The 19,272-nt window shown below is 38.3% G+C and overlaps 1 long non-coding RNA gene across 1 annotated transcript in view; it reads right to left on the reverse strand.

Annotated features, from left to right (window-relative positions):
* LOC140122227 (uncharacterized) overlaps positions 1-19,272 on the reverse strand; it is a 40,261-nt gene that overhangs the window by 1,802 nt on the left and 19,187 nt on the right. Inside the window, exon 2 of the long non-coding RNA XR_011854296.1 lies at positions 805-1,013. This is a non-coding gene — a long non-coding RNA (uncharacterized lncRNA). The remainder of the gene's footprint in view (positions 1-804; positions 1,014-19,272) is intronic.

Here is a 19,272-nt window from a genome sequence, read left to right on the forward strand (position 1 = left end):
ATTCCCTACTTGTTCCAATGTGCAGAGACAAAGACAAGACAAGAATGGTTACAAAAATGGGTCAAAGCAAAGAGGACGAATGCAGTACAGAATTGCAAGGCAAACAAATAGTCACAATACAGCTAAAGGGTCAGAATAAAAAAGGCAGTGTGAACAGGAGCTAGCTACGTATAATCTATAGCAGGCAAAGAGTTCTAATCCGGGAGCAGTTACAGGAGAATCTATAGTCCTGGTCTGGATAGTTATTAGAGAGGAATTCTGTGAATCATAGCTAGTCAACAGAGACAGATAGGTGTGGTGCAACTCAATCAAGTCTGTCAGGGGAAGCAATATACCAGTGTTCACTCTAACAAAAACAGAATGTGACATATTAGCTCATAATCAGCAGTACCTAGTTAACAAAGAATGACCTAGGCACACAATGGGTTACATACATCATATTGGCTATTGTGCATGTGATTTTATTAGCTACTACTACGTTACTCGAGATAATAACATAGTGACTGTTTGAAAATGTGCTTGATATACAGTAATTTAACACTAGTAGATGCATATTCTTATGATGTATTATTGTAGATGTGCTCTTTCAGTCCCAGAAACCAAGTATGGGTCGCCTCAATATGTTATTGACAGGTCTAACCCAAGCTTGATTTCAAAGACCAAAAACAGATTCTCTATCCAAAAGGACTAGGGACGGATCTTATAAAGACAGTTTTTTTTGTTTGATTTTAGTGTAGAGCACATTTATTATAAAACAATATGGATGCCATGAATATGGATAATTTCCTGTTTTGCTATTTTTACCTTTTCTTCTGAATCTAAATATTTCAAAAGAATATCATTTGTTCAGTCCAAGAACTTTCCTGGATCTGAAAAGAAGTTTCTTTCGTGAAGTGGATCTTTCAGCCTTTATCCAGGGTTGTCAGTAAATTTCATTTGGTGAAGACAAGAGTTGATTTCTTACCCGTTGTTTTTGTGTGTTTTGTACATTTAGGTTTTTTTTTAGTAATCATCTGAAAAATAAATGAAACAAAATATTTTAAAATTCATTTTCATCCAAAGATTACTTAGACCTACAATGCAAATTAACCTACCCAAAATAAATACTTCATTAAAAACTATCATTAAAAACCATTTCCCTTATCCCTAAATGGTTCTTTTCATTGGCTGCAATGTTAAAAAAAAAACAGTTTGAAAACTTATATGCAACTCATCAAAATTTGATGTGAGTCCATCACACTGAGTCCAATGAGGCCCTGCATATTCATTGGTTACTTGTATTGCCCTGCCTCCTTGTTCCCGATGACAGGTCTCACTGCTACAGAACATGGTATTATGTGGAACATTGAGAGAGTGCTCTGTTACATCATTGGCCACTTCATGTCATGTGGCCAGGGTGATATGTAAAACAATAGAAACCACACTGTCTGTATTGGTGGTGCTCAATGTAGAATTCTCAATCCAATTATATCCATTCAGGAAACATGGCACACACGAAAATTATTCTTTCTATTTTATTTCAGTGATTATTTCACATATTGTAGCCTTCACCTTAATGCATAAGTAAGTGGAAGCATATACAACAGATCGAAAATTACGATGTTTCGGCCATCTCGACCTTTGTAAAGTTAGATCTGGTTTTCAGAAGTAGGCATAGAGGCTTGAGGAGGCCTGCATGGAGATCACACTTACTAAAAAATAATCCCTGGGATGGGTTAAGTGAAACATGACTCGTACAGATTTTTCACAAGTATGTATTTAAGAAGTGTCTGCTCCACATATGTGTTGCACATAACCATTTTGTGTTGCCGCTGCACTATTCTTCATGCAACACAAAAGTCTGCACTGAAAGGGGCGTTCCAGTGATCAGTCGGACCGTGCAACACATTTATCATGCAGAGTCTGGCAGAAGTGTGTTGCATGCCCCATGTCAAAAGTGCACCAAAAAAAAAGTTGGTGCAATCTGTCAGAGGAGCAGAGCAGAGGGTGCCAGATTATTGAAAAACCGGTGCCACAAATCTTGAAACGGGCACCCTCTGCACCTAGTGCAGTTTCCATTGTTTTTAGTAAATCTGGGCTAATGGTTCTTTCTTCGTATCCCTGTTTTTCATTAAATTAAATTAATTTTATACAGTATTTCACCATACTAACCAAACCCTTAAAAAGTTGTGACTGAAAACGCAATGCAACTTATCTCTAAGCATATATTACTTAATAATATCACAAAACAATAATGTCTAGAAAAAAAGACCATATCTTGGAAGAAATATCGGTCACATATCCAGGAAAGGTAAGTAAGGACACGTCTTACGTAAAGGACACGTCTGTATGTAAAATAGCCTATTTGATGATGCAATCAAGATGATTTTTTAAAATATAAGTTCACGTGAACCCATGCTAAAAAAAAGCCACTTATAGGTCAGCGCTGCTCGGCACTTCCCCATTGTGATGAACAATGATATATTTTCGCACTGCTGGAGCTGATGCTTTCTTTGTCAATATCAAAATAACATAATCTTCTACAATTATTTCTGAGAAGAATAAAGGAACTGGTAAACATAAAGCACAAAGACATGATTTCTGAAGCACAAAAAAACACAAACAAAGAGATAAGTATTTGTTCCAATAATCTAGCTAAAGCATAGACTTGAACAAGCTGACCTGAAAGATCTATGAATTGAACAATACCGCCTGCAAAATAAATGCATTCGGAATAGGAATCTGTGCATTAAGAAGTCATACAATGACAAAATATGAGGAACAGCAGAGCAAATTAGAGATCGAGGAGCATTATTAACCCCTTAAGGACGCAGCCATTTTGCAGGTTAAGGCTCAGCCCGATTTTTTGGATTCTGACTTGCGTCGCTTTATATGGTTATAACTTTTGAACACTGTTACTTATCAAAACGATTCTGAGATTGTTTTTTCCCCACATGTTGTACTTCATTTTAGTGGTAAATTTTGGCTGATAAGTTTTGCGTTTATTTACAAAAAAAAGAAAATATGATGAATTTTCTGAAAAATTTGCCATTTTTGAAATTTGAAATCATTGCGTTTTCAGGCAGATAGATTTACCACCTAAATAAATTGCTGAATAACATTTCCCATATGTCTACTTTACATTTTCACCATTTTTGAAATGTCTGGATAATTTATTTTGATGTCACGCGGCTTACAAATCGAATATCGCTTTTCCGGATTTTCAGAATTGACTATTTTGGGGATAAATACAGTTTTGAATGAAAATTTACATATTTAGCATCAAAACCCCCCATATAACCAACCCAATTTCAAATCTGCACCCCTCAAGCTATCAGAAACAGATTTTACGAAGAATGTTAACCCCTTGAGATCTTCATAGTAATTACATCAAAATGGAGGCGAAATTTAGAATAGTCAAATTGTGCCGGTTATACGTTCATTTAGCCCTAAAATTTACACATTTCCAAAAGATAAAAATACAAAACCCACCATACAATTTGTTCTACAATTTCTCCCGAGTGCAGCGACCCCCCACATGTGGCCGTGACTTGTGTAATGGGCACACAGTGAGGCGCAGAAGGGAAGGAGCACCCTGCAGCTGCCAGGATTTTACTTTCCTCATTGGCCTCTTTTGAAGGCTGTAAAATTTTCGCTTTTGCGCTATTAGGGTCATGTGACGGCATTTTTTTTGCGGGATGAGATGCTTTTTCCATTGTTACCATTTTGGGGTTGGTATCACCTATTGTTGAAAATTTAGGAACTTCTTTTTGAGGGCAGGAGTAGAAAAGCATCAATTCTCTACTGGTTTTTTTACTTTTTTTTTTGTGGTGTTCACCGTATAGACTAATAATCATATTATCTTCATTCTATGGGTCGATACGATAACGGGGATACCAGACACGAATATATTTTCTTGCGTTTTACTAAATTTGTAAAATAAAACCCTATTGTGGGGAAAAATCTATCATTTTTGTATTGCCATCTTCCAAGTGGCATAACTTTGTTACGTTTTTGGCTACAGAGCTGGTTGATGGCTTGTTTTTTGCGGGACATGTTGTACTTTGCACCAGTATCATTCTAGAGTACATATGTTTTTTTGATCACTTTTTATAGCATTTTTTGTGGGATTGAATAGGTAAAAATCATAATTTTTGGAGGGTTTATAACAGATTTCTTTTACGGCGTTCATCGTGCGGGTTCAATAATTATTTATTTTTATTCTACGGGTTGTTACGGACGCGGTGATACTATATATGTGGGGTTTGTGTTATGATTTAGACTTTTTTTTTTAGTTATATGTCTTTTTATATGTTTTGGGGCTTTTGGGCATTTTTGGTGATTTATTACTTTATTTTTTTATTGAATAATTTTTTTTTTTACTTTTTCACTTTTTCCACCATGGGAAATGAACAAGCAATCATCTGATTGCTTGTTCATAATAATACCCTGCAATACTTATGTATTGCAGGGCATTATCAGTGTCAGCCTATGCACTTGCATAGGGTGGCACTCTGCCAGTAAGATGACGTCACAGACGCCATCTTACCGGCAGTTCCTGCAGGTAACACTGGGGTCCAGATCGGACCCCAGTGTTACCATAGCAACGATCGGTGCCCCCCGAAAATGATTCGGGGGGGCCGATCGTGGGGGAAAGACACCCCAGATGCAAGTTAGATGCCGCGGTCGCGATGACCGCGGCATTTAACGGGTTAATCACCCGCGATCAGAGACAACTCTGATCGCGGGTGTTACACTGGGGTGCCGGCTATCAGTCAGAGCCGGCACCCCGTGTTTCCCGATGCCGGTTCGGCTCAAATCTTGAGCTGAACCGGCATCTGCTCAGCGTCCGATATATCGGACGCTGAGCGTTAAGCCACTGAGCTCAGCGTCCGATATATCGGACGCTGAGCGTTAAGAGGTTAACTGGTGATTTAGAAATGATAGATGGTATTGGCAGACATAGGAGAATAGTCATACAATTGAGGACGCAAAAGGAGTCATCAGAAGCCTAATAGCTGGAGAAAGATAAAAAAAAGGAATGCAGTAATAAAAATTCAGAATTTCAAAAATAGATTGTTGTAATGAAGGCCAGGTGGATAATTGCATGCCATTGCAGTATTGTACTTTTGTAAGAACACAGGTTGGTAACTTTATAGGAATATCTCTTGACCTTTTTGGGAATATTAAGAATGTATTATTAAGGAACTAAAAGGGCTGAATTGTAATCCCTCTGAATTAACACAAAGAAATATGAACAAACCAACATTAAATGTAGTGCTACCAGGATGAAATTCATGCCGAACAATCTCTGGCTGCTAAAGGTCGATTTTATGATCTTTAAAGTTCTGCTGTAAAATAATATAAATCAGAACAACTTGTGTTTTTTTGGAGAAACTTTTTGTTCAACCTGTTAAATATCTAGATTTAATGCTAACTTTGCTTCATAGAAGAACTGAGGAGTGCAAAAGGGAATGTCATTAAAGAGCAGGAATAAGATGGAGGGCTTTCTTGCTCCAGTATTTCCAATTTTAATTAGCTTGATGTTTTTTGTGGTTTGAACTATTAAATATTAACAGAACACATATAGGTTACATGATAATGGAAATATTACAAAAATATTAAAGGAAATCTACCACCATAAAGCATGATAAACCAGGCCCCCCTTATCCTTATTTGTTGTCCATGGCCTCCTTCTTTCTAAAATCAACTTTTAAAATTAAGCTAATGAGATAGAAGGATTCTGGGATGTTACCAGAGCCCCTCCATACTGTTGCTTCACAGGCTGTTACACTATGAAGGAGCACTTCACATTCCTACTGTGTGAGATTACATCAGGCAGGGAGGGGGAAGGTGCTAAAGGAGCAGGTGGGAGGGACAGTGTAACAGCCTGTGAAGCTGCAGCATGAAGGAGCTCAGGAAACTCCCATAAAAGTGGTTCTGGCTCATTGGCATAATTTGAAAACTTGATTTTAGTAGGAAAGAGGCCAAGGATAGCAAATATAAGAAGTTTACTACAGTCAGAGTGCCTGACCTAGGAGTAAGTGGCCCTGGTCTATCATGCTTGATTTTGAAGGAAGATTTCCTATAAATTATTGAAAGATATAAGAAATGAAAGGTTTTGTTTTGCCTCAAGTAGCTTTTATACTAATGCGTATATTAATGTGTTATATTTTTAGGATTGGATAATGGCTAATTTTGGCTAAAGTTGGCTAATGTCATTGGAGGTGCCCATTTTTCTTTTGGCTTCCAGCTACAACCACTGTGTAGCTTGCACTGCTCAAACACATTGGTGTCACGTCTGACAGTTGGACTTGATATTAGGTAATCAGTATGAAATCTGAGTACAACACAGATCTGCCTGGGTATAACACGAAACACTGTCCTCTGCACCAGAGGAAGCCAACCAGCAATCCGGAAGCCTGATTTTATATTATCGCATGTTTTTATAGCTCATAAATGCTACTTTTAACTTTAGTTAGATTGTACAGACTTCACTATTCTCCTACTCTGATTCCACCAAAACCCTTGGTCAAGAGAAGCCAGACAACACAGGGGAGTTTGGTTATCAAGTACATAGGATTGAGGAAGTTTCTGTCAGAAGACGCATAGTGTGAACTGACCCCCATTTTAATCTTCTATCATTGGCTCACAAGCTGATGATAAGGATCCAGTTTGTGCTGTTTTTCTGCTTTGACATTGATTTAAAGGTGTTTGCGCACTGCTCTTCTCTTTTTCTTTGTTCTTTACTGCTAAGGAATTTTTGGAAGACTTATTCGAGGGTTTGGTGCTCAACAAAGATTTCCAGTGGGATCACAGTTTTTTTTAATAATAATTAAAGGGGTATTCCCACAAAGACAAGTTTCTTATTGTCAGGCTTGCAGGTGTGGATCCTCTGGACCACTGCAGACAATGACACAAGCCACTACCTGGGACCGGAGTCTAAGTGGTACCCGGTTTTCACCAGAGCCCGCCGCAAGGCGGGTTAGATAAGCTGCGGCGTGGTACCACCAGGTCATTCCTCAGGCGTGACTTGTCTGCAGTGGCGGCCAAGGTAGAAGTACAGAGTCGGCTGACAATCTCGTGATAGAAGTCCAGGCACAAGGTCAGGGCAGGCAGCAGAGGTGCAACGTCAGAATCCGGTCCAGAGTCAGCAACAGGAGGTCCAAGCAGAAGGGTACGGGACAGGACAGCAACACGGAGGAACACCGGCACACGGGAACACGGAGGAGGTCAGGTAACACTGGAACATGGAGGAAGTCAGGTACACAGGAGACACAGGAACGCAGAAGACACAGGAACGCAGGAATCGCAGGCAAATCGCAGAATAGCTTTCTCTCATGCTGTGAGGCACAAAGATCCGGCAAGAGTGTGAGGAAGGTGCAGGGTTTTTAAAGGGGAAGTGATCAGCCAGTGCACCAATTAGCGGTGCACTGGCACTTTAAATTTCCTGAAGATACCGCGAGCGCCCTAGGAGGCGGGGACGCGTGCGTCCGGAACCTGGCAGCGATTCCGGAGTTGGGAGAGGTGAGTCGCGCCGGCACCGTGCCTGCGAGGCTCGGGGAACACCGGTGAGCCCGCGACCCATATGGGGACCACCCGTGACACTTATATGTACTCAGGATAACAAAATAACTTATTCTCTAAATCACTGTTATTAACAAGTCCAACCTGTCTCTGTGAGTCCTGCTATACACAATTTCAGTTGCCCCTAGATACAATCCTGTAACTTCTGACTTAGGGTTGGGCCGCCATCTTGGATTTCCTGCAGATGAGATTTCTGTCCGTCTCTGATGTGTGTAATTGTAGCGACGCCCCATGCACAGAGCTCAGAGAGACTTGCATCCTGCGATTGGGACATTGTGAGCAGAGAGAGAGGCTGCAAACTACAAGGAGATACGTTATCCAGGGGAAGGGGGAGGCAGGCACATATCTGTGTAACAGTGTAAAAGTCTGTCAGCCTGTGTCTGTCATGCCTCTGTGTAATCTCCTGATCTGTCTCATCTCTATCGACGTGTCAGTGTGTTAGTACAATGTCAGTAGCCATATGAAAGTGTATTTACACCTGTACCCTGATAATGTAACCACACTGTCACCCCACAGAACAAGATGGATCATAATGTGTCTACTTAGAGATTTTAGAGATTTTGCACTGAGTAGCCCAGAGAATGAGGAGAGGATCTAAAACATCAATAAAACTGAGTAAAATTGTAAAGGGGTTAAAAATGATCTTTATTGTGTTAACATCACTAGTGGATTGAGATGTGAGAATTTTGTGGGAAAACCTCTTTAAAGTGTGTTATTGCTGCAGAATGAAGCCATGACAACACATCAATCAATCACAGGCTACTAAGGGGAAACAGAGCCAATGCTGTGTTACAGAGAGGCAAGGAGGAGTGTGTATAACTACCTTTTATGTGACTAAACTTGCAAACTTTTTTTCTCCCTTTAATGAAATTTACAAGTGAAGAATGTTGTGTCTATTCATTTTTCAATCTAAATGTGTCTACAATTTTTTTGCATCAGTGGAATGAATTGAATTTGACCTTCAATTGGCAGCCATTGCTATTATCAACCTTTGACTGTGCTGCTCCAACCTTTTGATTCATATAGTCTCCATTAACCCCAATAATACATACTGTATAACAAAAATAGGTGTATATTTCTCAGAGTCCCCTGGCGTTAATGGCTGTAAGTCTTCACGTGCCTGCAAGGCAGTCTTAATTGGCAAACTCTTTGAAAGGAGAACTCCTATTTCCTGGTCCGAGTCAAAACTCTCTCACCTAAACCAGTTCCCTACACTGTACTGAAGAGATGTAATAACATCGAAACAGTCCTGTCTAGAGTTGGGAATCTGTTTTGGAATAGAAATAGAGGTTTGGCTTTAATCCCGCATCATGTTATTTGGCTTCTTGAAAGTTATGCTTGGTGTTAAGGGAGCTGCCTTACAAGGTAGCAAAAAGAAGAAATGTTTTCCCTATCCCACCCTGGAGTGTAAGGCTCCAAATGCCTGAAAGGCTGCCTTAAAGACCTGTTAGGTTGATTTGGGACTTATGAACCTGTGGTTTAGGGTCCTTTACAAGGATTGTGGGTAGATGTACTACGTCGGCTTCAATTCCCACAAAACACACAGGGACCGAAGGGATCGAGGGTCGGAGATGAGTATAAAGTTTTAGGGGGTTTTATTTGGAGCACACTTCACTTCAGGGTGAATTACTGTCCAAAATCAGAGAACTCTTACTTTGCGACCTTATTAACTAAGTATGTATGCTTATTTGCTGCACACAACTGGAATTTAAGTGGTCACTGTACTTTCATAAATCTTCGCTTTCTTTGTATATCAGCGATATAGTGATCTAGAATATATCATACCGTAGCAACTTGTCTCCCTACTAGCTCACTAAGAAATAGAGATGAATCCTGAAGAAGATAAAACTAGTGAAAAATTCCATACTGTACATGTCTAATAATATCCAGAAATTGAGTTGCATCTTATGTCAACTAAACCTGAAATGTCACCAGAAAGAGGAGGAGCCAGCTTTATAGCTATATACTTAAAAACTGGGAAGTTGGACTTCAGTCAGATAAAAACCGGACTACAATAGGGAATAAGGTGAATTGAGTCACATTTGAGGAACTATTTAGATAACATATTACATTGCACCATACATATTTTTTATCACTGCCGTCCTTTTGCACAACATATCAACAATCATTAGCATTTCAAGTGAAATCAGATATTATATCACCAACCCTATCTTTAGGAAAGGTCATTTAGTTCTGCTGATAATACCCTGACCTGTTTATTTCAGGCTACACGAACTGGCTGTAGAAATGTCGGAGATAATTTGTCTAATGATTAAAGTGCACAATTAACATTAAGGAACTTTATGTAAATAACATGAAATAATCATTGCAGTCTGAATGAAAAGCTTTGGCATATAGCTTTTGTTAATAAGGATGCTTAAAATAGACTAGACTGCGCCACTGGCGTTAAGCTGAGAAGTCTTCATCCTCCATCAGCTTGTCTCTTTTATTTTCATTTCATCCCGGCATGACATGCCTTTGAAGTGTGATCAAAATGTATTTAAATTAGCATTAACATTTTATCTTATGAAAAGCAGTAGGGCCAACTAAATTAGCAATGGTAAGCAACGGAGCAGATCCTTTCACAAGGAAGTAGACAAGATAAAACTCCCACAGTATAACTGTACTTCACATTCTAATAGGGACTTTAGAGCTGGGCAGAGGTGGAAATATTATTTGAGAATCATCAGGAAAAAAAATAATATTCACTTTGTTTTCACTTAGAATTAAATACATGGTCTGTATGACTTGCTGGCTGTTTTCCAAGGATTTAACGGCGACGCGGATGTGCTACAAATAGAAAAGTTCTTATTTACAGAGTGCTGATGCATTTAGGGAATGGATATGAGAATGAATTAGTCTTTGTAGCTGGAGACAGATAGGTTATATTTTTTTAGAAATTAACATATCTCTTTATTGTTGCTTTGCTAACCTTACTATCTCTTTATTGTGATAGACTTCAAGGTTTATAAGAATCTCTTTCATATTTAAATATGTAACACTCACATATTCCATAACAAGCAGAACAGCGGGGGGCCATCGTTTGCACCATCTTCCTTGAGCGGTAGAAAAGCTCTTGAACATTAAATTACTTTGAAGTCAAGGAAAAATATGGAACTTTAATTGGTCAATTAAATGACCATAAAGTCATTTTACTTGTCAATATATTTTAACTAAGCAGCTCACAATGGAAAGAAAGCTGACAGGATAGTTATTTATTAACCCTAAAAGAAAGAAAAAGTCATTACACCATCATTTTTTTTTGCTATCTGAGCTTTTTGTTATTAAATCTTCTCATATTATTTCTTATCTTTTGTAGCATTAAATGAGGTTCTTGTCTTGGGCATATCACCTGGGTTTTCAAAAATATTTTGGTTATGCTAAAATAGACTACTTTAACTTCTATACCTTTATATATCACAAGGGAGTGGGCACACATAAAGGCATATAGAGAAGTTATTTCATGACAGATTATTGTATAAAATATGTACATCAATAAACTGAAATAAAGGACTGAAGTTTGTACCTGCAATCCTTAACCTGTGAAGACATGTTCTGACATGACAGGACACTGAACACAGCAAATTCCACTTAGAGGCAGACATTGAAAAAGGTCTTTTGAACTGAATTGTCTGTAAACATCATATGCCGCAATGTCTGATGTGAGGATTTACAATAGTCCTATATTTACGTATCTACACGTGTTGCGTGTTATGTTTGGATTGGACACTTGGCATTTCTGCATGGTAAATCCGCATTATAGTATTTAGGATTTATGAAAATCCCATAAATACATTGGGGGATATTTATTGTGCACCAGCTTATGATAGACCCACTGCTGCATTTTCGCAGCGTGATACATCAAAAGGCTACCGCCTCTTGATGTATTGGGCAGGGTGCTGCACAGTGTTTATTCTACACCATACAAATAAATGCAGAAATAAACGCAGCCGGCGACTTTACACACGTGAAAAGAAGCCAGGAGTAGCAAGGGAGCCTGCATGGGGCATTACTGTCCTGCTTGGCTGGCCGTGCACCCCACTTCACATCCTAGTGGCGTGAAGGTGGCAGAGAGGGCGAAATAATTTGCAAGTTCTAACAGTAAGGTGTTGATTTATGCCCCATTGTGAAGAAAATTTCCAGCGTAAAGGAATTTCTAATTCACATCAAATGAGTGACTTGACAATTATTTCCAGTAATATTGATACAGTAATCCACCTGCCATGCCAAACATTTTGACAGTATTGTAGGATTGGTAATCCAGTAAAGTGGCGCACTCAGAGTGGAATTAACATATAAATTTTAATAAAAGTCTAAAAGCACAACGCGTTTCAGGGTCCAATGCGCAGATATTCCTGGTATCCAAAAAGATGTCGGCCAGAGAGGTTGCGACAGATAATTGGGCGCATGCGTGCAGGAGGTTCGTGTATGAGCGGTATTGTCGGCCGGAGAGTTGGCGACAGATATTGGGCGCATGCGTGCAGAGGGTTGGGGTTTTTTTCAAATTGGTTGTAAAGATATTTTAAAAAGAGTGAGTGCAAATTTAGGTTAATACATAAATGGGTATATGGATGGGAACTGATTGCTGGAATGCTTGAATGGGACGATAATTAATTAGATATAGCACAGGTTAATGTGGAGAAGGGAATAAAGGAGAAAGAGGCTATGTGATACTCAAGGTGTCGAATGATGTTAGAAATGATGTTAAAAATTGCTGCTTTCTAGGGTTTCATTCAGACCATTAGGGACTAAGCTGTTCATCTTAAAAATCCAATACATTTCCCTTTGGCAGAGCTTATTGTATCTACTGTTTCCAGGTGGAACCTGTTCTATGGGGGTAACGGTAAACGATGAAAAATCGTTTTGATGATACAAGTGCCCGTGTCTAGAGACACTATGTTTCAAGAACCCATTCGTAACATTACTGCGATGTTTGTTGATCCTTGCATTTAATTGTTGAATTGTGCGTCCGATGTATTGTAGCCCACATGAACATTCAAGCATGTAGATCACGAAAGTGGACGCACAGTTTAGGAAGGAGTTGATGTTGAACGTTTCGTTTGTGGTATTACATTTGAAATGTTTGGCCCGATGGTTTATATTCAGGCAACATTTACAACTGGGTTGGCCACATTTGTAGCTCCAAATGGATTTGGAGGGGAAAGTGTTAATAATTTTTTTGTCGTTGGTATTCCGAAGCTTGCTTGGGGCTAGAATATTTTTTAGGGTTTGAGACCTTCTATAGGTAATGATGGGTTGGGTGGAGATTTGAGGTTTTAGGTAGGCGTCGTCTAACAGAATAGGCCAATGCTTCTCGAGGATTTTTCTTAGGTATAGATGGTTATCATTGTAGGTGGTAATGAAATTCAACTTGCGGTTCTTGTATGGTGTATGTTCGGATGAAGGCTTTTTTCAGGGGACAAGGCAGTCTTTTTGGGACAGTTGCTCAGCCCTTTTAAAGGCTGTTGTGACTATTTGGCAAACATTTGGCATCATACCCTTCAAAAACCATTAGGGGAAAGCATTGGGGGAATTTATTAAGGCTGTTGTTTTAAAAGCCAATATGAAAATGTCTCCCCGCTAACACTTCCCTGCCCGAAACTACTAACAGGTAGTGGAGAAGGGGATCTCTGGCAAGTTTTACTTGTTTAGACCAGGTCTGCTCAAGTGAAGACTTCAGCTTTAGTCTCCATCAGTTTTACAGTGGAGACCATAGCAAAATTGGTGTGCTCGGGCATTCACTGCCCACCCCCTGTCTGCCACTTTCTGAACTGTTAGGGAAGGGGAGACTTACATGCCTTCTCCACCAGCTTTCTGGCATAATAAATCTCCCCCAATCTGTGCAGATACCCTAAGATGCTTTCAATAAGCAGTGCTTCTGAGACATTGACACTGCGGTTCTCCACTTCATAGCAGAGAAGGGGTTATGATTTAGAGCATGCTTTTTAGTCATCTGTATCCCAACAAACCAAAAATATGAAAAAAGGGTCATGTGAGGTGAATAAGAGGAATCTCTTTGTCAATGCATGTCTTTCTCTCTGTTTGGGATTTTATAAGTACAAGCTATTTATATCTCTTGGTGAAGTGTTATAATGCACTACTTTTAGTTCTGATTTGTCACAGCTATTATTTTCTGTGTTAACAGGTATCTGTCAAGGAGATTTGTTTGCATTAAATATAATAGAGTGTTAAATAAATTGTAACCTTTACCCTTTTCCTTCCTGAGACTTAGAATCAATCGGCACAATAATTAAGTGTGACGGCAGACAAATAGATCTTAAAGTCTAAACTGGGTAATTATCACTAGGGCTGTCATTGAGAAACCCATCACTGCCGCCTTAATGGTTCTATTTCAGAGCTTCCTCCCAGCACCATCTCCTCTCCTGGGACCTGTATAGGGATTCAGAAGTAGTTTGTTTCTAGCATTTGCCATAAATTGACAGATGCCGTTTCCTGCTTTGCAATGCTCATAAGAGTAGTTATGTTTTACACAGTCCTAAACAAAAAGCTGTCTAAACAGAGCAATTGACCTTCAAATTTGGACATTTCTAAAAGACAGTGAATTAAATTGCCCTAACAATCTTGGTTTGTGGAGATGGTTAATAGTGTAGGCCAGGAGCTACGACACAGGGATGAGTCAGGGAACCAGACTGCACAAAACAATCACCAATCACATAAGCACATGTTACCTTTTAAATAGACAGGAAGAATAGGTTACGGGATTATTAATAGCCAAAGGTATCTCATCAATACATTACAACTTCAGAATCTGGTAAATGGCAGCCATACATCTACTTTAGCGACTGTGCCTGATATATCATGCCTTGTGTGGCAGTTTTCTATCATATAAAGCATGGTAGCAAATCTGGGCAAAGACCACGGTATCTGAAAATTTTTGCCTACATTCTTACTTCAACTAGTTAAACACACCAACCATATCCTAGAAGACGCTGATTTGGTGAAACCAAGGGTCAGACTGAGAATCAAAGCTCTACATATTTTTTATGGTTTTCAGCATTAACCGAATATTGACCAAATGTTAAAAGTATAATATTTTCTAGATACTTTTTCTGACCAGGAGATCAGGATCAGGAGAACATTTCAGATAGCAACTCAAGGTGTAGTTATATGACAAAGCCCACTTGTTGGGCTATAGGTGTAGGGATTTTTTTCTCTTTAGCTTCCATGTCATATATTGCCCCTCTCCTCCATATAACTTGTGTTCTTCTCCATTTGGGTCGGTTTTATTTACTGATACCCTTGCCTAAGTTATCTTATTATTTTGCAGTCTACTTATATTTGTAAGTATTTGAGGGTATTGTGCTGTAATCTTGTAACTGTATCCATTTGTGTTTGTCTTATATCTAATATTGTTGTATTTTTTGGATAGGTATACAGTATTTTTTCGTTACACGGTACAGGTGGTCCGCTACTTAAGAACACTCGACTTACATACGACCCCTAGTTACAAATGGACCACTGGATATTGGTAATTTATTGTACTTTAGCTCTAGAATACAATAAACAGCTGTAACAGTTATCACAGGTGTCTGTAATGAAGCTTTATTGTTAATCCTGGTTCTTATGACAATCTGACATTTTTAAAATCCAATTGTCTTAGAGACCAAAAAAGTTCTGGCTGGGATTACAATGATAAAGTATTCAGTCCCGCCTTAAGAAATTCAACTTAAGAACAAACCTGCAGACCCTATCTTGTATGTAACCCGGGGACTGCCTGTACTTGGGCTAAGGGAATTGGGATTTTCCTTCCTGGACTCAGAGACTGCACCCTGAACACATGTAATGTGCACACATTTTATGTATGTTTTTAAACCTACTTTTGTACATACAATTTAATAAAAATTATAGTTTTGGTTAAAAATATTAAATTCTGTTTTTTTGAGTTGCTATGTCAACTTTGATGCATGACCTTGTTTGAGTATTATTTGAGCAATGTTTTCCTCATCTTTAGATATGTACATAAAATATGATAAACGCCAAAATGACCATCATTTATTTCTTCACCATTGCTAAAGGTGAGCTGTTCATTCATGTTAAGTCCAAGTTGGCCCAATTCCTGATGTTGTAGCCTTGCAGTCTTATTTTCTGCCTTTAAGCAGCCAGGTTCTGAACTAACTAGGCTTTCTAGTTGTCTTTGTATGAAAAAACTGCAATAAATCTATTAATTTTCACTTCTGCAGCCTGATATTAATAGATAACTATACATTACGTTTTATTTAAAATCTACATATTAAGATGACATCTCTAAGTGATATTAAAGATCTTTTGGGAAATCACTGTTTAGTTTGATTTGCTGCAGAAGTGAGAACTACTTTCGAATGACACGTAAAATGTGATTTTCTGTGATATTGTCTTTACACCCCATAATAAATTTACAAGACACCTCAAGAGTGGAAAAGCAGCAACTTAGCAAATGCTATGTTGATTGAAGCAAAGTGTAGAATTTCATTAACACAAAGAATGCAAATTTATTCCCTGTGGACTCCTGATTGTTCCAATAAAGTATGCCTGTAACATTGTGTGCGTAGATGATTAAATTCACATTCATTTTAAGACATTCTTACAGTCCCAAAAATAAGCAAGTCATGAATCCTGTAAATATATGCACAATCAGACATACCCATAAAGTCAAAATCAGATATTTGAGCTATGTCTGTGAGATAAAGCAGTCGCCTAGTTATATAAGTGCCAAATGCAGCAGGAGTTTAATCAATTCAAAATCAACAGTAACAGAGCGCAAATCGGAATTTAGAGAGGATCTAAAGCAAGCAAAATATTTCAGATACCAAGTAGCAGCAGGAGAATCATGTAGCTTTACCTTTTTCAGAAGATCACAGTTGTGCAAAACCCGGCTTCAAATTTAAGTTTTATTATTTAAACTTCCTTATTGGCCCAAAACTCACTGACTGAGACTAGTTTAGAGGGCAACTAGGATAGTGGGCAACTGGGATAGTGGGTAAAAGCCAACAGTTGGAGTAGACTCACAGTGGGTTTTTTTTTCTTTTTAACCATTGACTTTTCACTGAAGTAATTTTGGCTAATAGACACATACAGATTTGCTTTCTCTCACTGATGTCTTAATGAACCATTCTTTTCAATGTGCTTCAATTTTTTCCCACTGATCCAATGTTGTTGACTTACAAAAATTCTATTTGCACTGACTATTGATTAGTGGATATAAACTAAAGTATGAAAAAGCACATTGAAAAGAATGGTTTAGCCTTCAATAAATAATCAGTGAAGCAAGGGAGAGAAAACAAATCTGTATGTGCCAATAAGCAAAATGGCTTTAATAAGAAAATCACTGAAATAATTGAGTCCACCCTTTGGTCTCTTTCACAGTGGCTTTATTTTTCATGTCCGTGGTTCAGTGATTTCTACAGATTTTCACTGATCCGTTGCCCGTGGAAAAGATTATGAAACATGTCCTATTTTGTCCACGTACGTGAATCACAGAAGGCAATAAAAGTCTATGGGTCCCCCAAAAAACCTGATAAAAGATCAGTTTTATTTTCAATGATGAGGCTGAAAAACAATGGGGCAGATTTATCAAGCTGTCTGAAAGTCAGAATATTTCCAGTTGCCCATGGCAACCAATCACAGCTCCCCTTTAAGATATTCATGAGCACTGGTAAAATGAAAGCTGAGCTGTGATTGGTTGCCATGGGCAACTGGAAATATTCTGACTTTCAGACACTTGATAAATCTGCCCCAATGTGTGATGTTTAAGTTTTTTTCTGCAGACACAGAGACAAAACAGATGCATCATGGATCGGAGACAAAACAGAGACACAACGGAGACAAAACTCATCTGATGCGCAACTGAAGCTGAGCACCAAAGCCAAAGTGAATGAGCCCTTACTCTGTGTTCATGTGACTATGCATCCAAAAGCCCTGGTATAAATCCCAGAAACATTTTAGAATGCAGTGTTAAAGCCTAAAGAGCCTGTTTTAAAAAAGATAAGAGAGTGCACGTCTGTGGTTTATAGGTTTATTGGCCATTACACCACACCATACTACATAGTGAGCTGTAAAACACAGAACAATTTACTCAATTAACTTTAGTGTTGTCCACAGGTGAGAGATCGTGGGTACTTCAGTTGTGCTTGGGTACCTGAAGGGACCCAAAGAGAACATATCTATTTCAAATGGAATTTGGAGAATACCATTACAGACAGTCCCGAGCTAAAGTACAAGATAGGTTCCGTAGGTTTGTTCTTAAGTTGAATTTGTATATAAGTAAGAACTGTATATTTTATAATTGCAACCCCAGACATAATTTTTTTTGGTCTCTGTGACAATTGGATTTTAAAAATGTTGAGTTGTCATAAGAACCAGAATTAACAATAAAGCTTATTTGCAGACACATCTTATAACTCCTACAGTTATAGGCTTCTTTTTTACTTTCTAGAGCTACCCCAAAACCTTTATTAGTCTGGGAAATTGTGGCTTTTACATACAAGACATTAAAAGTAAACCCTTTTCTTGGTTGCAGCAATGTTGTCTTTCACATCTTCTGTCAACAAAGTCAACTAAAGGGCCCCCTAAGCAATTTCAATGCTTCATTAACACCCTAAAGGAGTGTTCAGCCAGTGCTGCTCAATGCTTACATAAAACAACATTACCCAACGATAATTAACCATGGCAATCCTGAATTATGTGCACTTTACCTGTTCTGCTGAAAGATCGGAAATACTACAGCAAAGATGCTATAGACGTTCCGATCCTCCACACTTAGTTGCTTTCTGATTCAGAATTGCATTTGTCAGCGAGTCATTAGGGGTAGTTTCACCCTCTCCTAGTGTGAGAGGATTACCAACATTACAACAACGTACCAGCTGAGTCTTCATATGCCATGCTATAAAACAGTATGCAAAAATAAAAAGCTCACTATGTCAAAGTACCAATCTGTTCTTCCGTCGAGATTGAATTCTCCAAAATGTGATTATTTTGTGTTCTTTGCTGGGAAGTGGTTTCAGAGGTTGTTAAAATGTTTCTTTTCACAGCCCATTATTTTCATTGAACAGCTGCTGCCTTATTACAACGTTAAACATAATATAGTTCAAAGTGAAGAAACCTGCAATAAAACTGGAAGGCTTGAGTAGGCTGCTGTGTCCATTATAAAAACACTATTTACACAATTGTAAGACTAGACAAGAGTTACACTGTGCAAAAATTTGCTAAATCTACATAGTAGAGTAGTTCTTCCATCTGTGCCTTTCTTTTAAAAATTTTGACTTGAAAGAAAAATCTGGTAAACCTAAAGATATAATAACACAGGAGATTTACTTATCTGCAAGGCCAGGACATACGATCCAAAGTCTCGTAGTTTCTTCTTCCACTGTTCTGATTTAGACCAATGAGAAAAGTAATTACATGAGTCAGGAGTAATTATATAATTACATGACTCATGCTATAATAACTATATAGAGTACATTTAAGCAGACACTGCATGCATATGTTAAATACCTTCCATTGTACATTGAATGCCGAATGTTCTCTAGGGTTTTTCTATGAACTCCTCTAACTTTTTAAAGTCATTTTAGTGTTTTAAAATTAATGTCCTTATTCTATTGGATGACATAATGGAAAGTATTGGGGATTCTCAAAAAAATTCTGAACAAAAAATAAATGTTGCGGCCAAAAAACTTTTATTAAGAGAAAAATTGTATAATTAGCTACAAT

Source organism: Engystomops pustulosus, chromosome 3 (assembly GCF_040894005.1).
Source record: "Engystomops pustulosus chromosome 3, aEngPut4.maternal, whole genome shotgun sequence".
Taxonomy (NCBI): Eukaryota; Metazoa; Chordata; class Amphibia; order Anura; family Leptodactylidae; genus Engystomops; species Engystomops pustulosus.